The sequence below is a fragment of the Apium graveolens genome, chromosome 6, assembly GCF_009905375.1.
Source record: "Apium graveolens cultivar Ventura chromosome 6, ASM990537v1, whole genome shotgun sequence".
Classification (NCBI taxonomy): domain Eukaryota; kingdom Viridiplantae; phylum Streptophyta; class Magnoliopsida; order Apiales; family Apiaceae; genus Apium; species Apium graveolens.
In genome coordinates, this window is record NC_133652.1 from 149,202,028 (window position 1) to 149,206,165 (window position 4,138).

The following is a 4,138-nucleotide window of genomic DNA, read 5'->3' on the forward strand; positions in this document are numbered from 1 at the left end:
TAACAAGTTTTCGGCGCCGCTGCCGGGGACTCGGTGTTAATTTTTAGTTTATGTGCTTGTCATCAGTGGCCGTTAAAGTTCACTGACTCAGACTCTTTTACTTTCACGGTTTATTTGTTTGTGTTTCAGGTACTCATTACAATGGGAGATCCAGCAGCATGAATGAAAGCCTTGATGGATTTTTCTCAACCCAAGATCAATGACATTCAATCTAGCATTGTTCGGCCATCTATCACAGCTAATATCTTTGAGATCAAGCCTGGCATAATTCAATGGGTGCAGAATTCAATCCAATTTGGGGGTTTTCCAACTGAAGATCCCAATATGCACATTAGGGATTTCATTGAGATCTGCGACACTTTCAAGTTCAACGGTGTTTCTGAAGATGCTGTGAAGCTGAGACTGTTCCCATTCTCTCTGAGGGACAAGGCTAAGAGATGGTTACACTCTCTACCAGCTGGTTCAATTACTACTTGGGAAGATCTTGCTCAGAAGTTTCTTACTAAATTCTTCCCTATGGCGAAGACAGTTGCACTCAGGATTGCTATTACTCAATTTGCGCAGGAAACGGGAGAATCGCTATGTGAAGCTTGGGAGCGCTTTAAGGAGATGCTTAGGAAGTATCCTCATCATAGAATGCCTGATTAGATGATCATCAATTGTTTTTACAATGGGTTGGGAGCACAGTCTAGACCCATGCTCGATGCAGCATCAGGCGGAGCATTATGGGCAAAGAGCTATGAGGAAGCTTATGATCTAATTGAACTGATGGCTGCTAATAAATATCAGTATCCAACCCAGAGATGTTCACAGGGAAAGGTAGCAAGAGTTCTTGAAGTGGATACAGCTACGGCTATCACTGCTCAACTAAAGGCGTTATCTATGAAGATTGATTCTCTGGCTAACTATGGTGTTAAGCAGATAATTAGTGTTTGTGAGCTGTGTGCAGGTCCGCATGTGACGGAGCAATGCGCTATATCTAGTGACTCGGCTCAGTTTGTGAGCAACTTTCAGAGATCGCAGCAACCAGTTCCAGACACTTATCATCCTGAAAACTAGAATCATCCTAACTTCAGCTGGAGCAACAATCAGAATGCGATGCAACAACCGTTCCAGCAGTTTGGAAATAAGCTATTCAACCCTCCTGGTTTTCAGCAAAAAATTACACCAAAACAACAAACTCTTGGTGCATGTCTATCTTCGAATGAAAAATCTGAATTGGAGGAGTTACGGCTTATGTGCAAAAACCTGGCTCTTATATACCAAAGCCAGGCTATTTCTATCAAGACTCTGGAGAACCAAATAGGGCAAATTGTTAATGCCTTATTGAATCGACCACTAGGAACGCTTCTTAGTGATACAAAAACAAATTCGGGCAAGAGGGAAGTTAAAGAACAGGTGAACGCCATCACCTTAAGGTCTAAAAAGGTCACAAGCCCCTAAATTCAGCAAGACGAAGAGCCTAAAAAATCTCAAGTTTCAGAAAATGCAGTTGTGGCTAAAGAAGAAGTGCAGAAGGAAGCAGAGGTGGAACCAAGGAAGACTACTTTGGAACACACTCCTCTTGAGGGTAATACAGGGGAGAAACAGATTTATCCTCCACCTCTTTTTCCTAAGAGGCTGCAGAAGAAAAAGCTGGATAAGCAGTTTGAGAAGTTTTTGGAGGTGTTCAAGAAACTTCATATCAACATACCTTTCGCTGAAGCTCTTGAACAGATGCCTAGTTATGCGAGGTTTATGAAAGGTATTCTCTCTCGAAAAGTGAAGCTCGATGACTTAGAGACCATTGCTCTAATGGAGGAATGCAGTGTTGTGCTGCAACAGAAGTTGCCTCCGAAACTTAAAGATCCTGGAAGCTTCACTATTCCTTGCACCATCGAAAACTTATCATTCGACAAGTGTTTATGTGATTTAGGAGCTAGCATCAATCTGATGCCCTTATTTATCTTCAAGAAGCTTGGTGTGCCTGATCCGAAATCAACATACATGTCATTGCAACTAGCTGACCGTTCCATTGCTTATCCACGAGGTATAGTGAAGGATGTCTTGGTCGAGGTGGATAAACTCATCTTCCCTGCTGACTTTGTAATTCTTGATTTCGAGGAAGATAAGAAGATTCCCATTATCTTTAAAGACCGTTCTTGGCTACAGGCCGAATTATGATCGATGTGCAAAAAGGAGAGCTTTCAATGAAGGTTTACGATCAAAAGGTCACTTTTAATGTGTTCAAGGAAATAAAGTTACCCACGGATAAAGAGGAGTGCTTTAAAGTAGAGTTGGTCGACTCTGTAGTAAATTCAGAGCTTGAGCAATTGCCAAAGTCAGTTACCTTAGAGAGATCCTTAATAGGGGAATCAGTTATTGAAGATAAAGAAGGAGCAGAGCAATTACAGGATTTGAATGCACCTCCGTAGATAAGGAAGTTGGATTTGCCATTCGATTCTCTTGGGTTAGCAGAGCTGAAAATTTCTCAGGAGCGTTTTGAACCATTTATTCAAGAAGCTCCCACACTTGAGCTCAACCGAATGCCAGATTACTTGAGTTATTCATTCTTAGGTGCACCCCATGATAAGGGGTTGGGATATATTTTTAATGATGTAGAGAGTGGCTGGACGGATATTCCCGTGCCTATAGAGGGTTCTTCTTATATGCAACAGGTAGTTGATAGGACTGGTGTTGGTGATACATAGTATAGAAGATTGAATAGGCGTATGAAGGCCATGCATGTCATCCACCGATATTTTGCTGAAGATTTGACACACACTTTCGGTACTGTTGTTCGAGACACTGGTGGCGAGGTTGATTGGCCACCTGATCCTCCACCCGACGAGGGTGACTCTCCCGCTAACTAGGTATGCCTAAAATCCTTATTATTACCTTCAATGAGGACATTGAAAATTTTAAGTTTGGGGGTGATAATGTAAGGATTAGTAGTGTATGTCCATATAGAATCATATAGATTCATATTGCATGTTTAGTTGTAGTTCATTCATATTTTTGCATGATTGTTCATTTAGGACATATTTGTTTGTTTTTATGTGATTTCATATAGTTGCATTTGCATGCATATTTAGCATGATCCCTTAAGATGAACTGTGATATTTGATAAGTTGATGTTGATTGGAGTGTGGTGATGACGAATAGAGGGATGTTGAAGTCCTAATGAATTAATTTGCATGCCAGAAACAAATATTTAGAGTGTGGTGATGACGAATAGAGGGATGTTGATCATGATCATACTTGTTTGTTGAGATTTAATCACTTGGTTATATTTAGAATTTTTGATATTCTCGTAATGACGTAAAAAACTGATTTTTTTTATCTGGAGAAAAACTTGAATTTCATTGCTAGTTGTTGTAAGGCTAGGCGTCAAATGGCTAGTAGCCGGCTCATATTTTTATGAGTAGTCTAGGGTTGAATGAGATGGAGCGAAACGCACTCATTCAGAAATTATTAAAAAAAAGAGAAAAAAAAGTATGTGTTTATGCATAATTGATCAAGAGTAAGCTCTTTAATACTCGAGTTATTAAGTTCTAGGGGACTTTGTGCCTAGTGACCTCAGGCTTTTATAGTCTGGGATCCGCTAACCTAAAGCTCGCTACATGGGTATTATTGCATATGTCTTTTGGGACCTCATTCATTGCATGGTCAAATAAGAATCTTTGTTATGTGTTCAATAATAGTGTGAATCCTTGTATAACTCTAGTAGAAAGGAGGTGTTACGAGTCATAATGCGTTTATTGTCTATTATGTTTATAAACTTTTGATTGTTTCGATGATAGATAAGTTATGGTTATTGATCTAGTATCGAGAGATATCTGTTAAGCATTCCACCTACGCACGTTTCTGGTTTATGAGTTGGTTTGTGGGATTTATTCGAACTCCATTTTAAGTCATTACATTCTTAGAGGCATTGGCTTATTCATTTGGTTATGGTTATTCTGAGGGGATCGATTGCATTATCATTTATTTGCATTCACGTAGTTGCATTCATGTATTAGGTTTGTTTTGTAGTTTTGAGTCTGTTTATGTTTGAGGATAAGCATCGATTCAAGTTTGGGGGTGTGATAAGTGGATTTTATATCCACTTGGAATGCTTTATTACAAGCTTAAATTGGTGTTTTAGGATCAAGTTGTT

At 39.5% G+C, this 4,138-nt stretch overlaps 1 non-coding gene across 1 annotated transcript; it reads right to left on the reverse strand.

Annotated features, from left to right (window-relative positions):
- Positions 1–531: 531 nt before the first annotated feature.
- Positions 532–638, reverse strand: LOC141670132 (small nucleolar RNA R71). Its single transcript, XR_012554376.1, has one exon. It is a non-coding gene; the product is annotated as a small nucleolar RNA R71 (small nucleolar RNA).
- Positions 639–4,138: the final 3,500 nt, after the last annotated feature.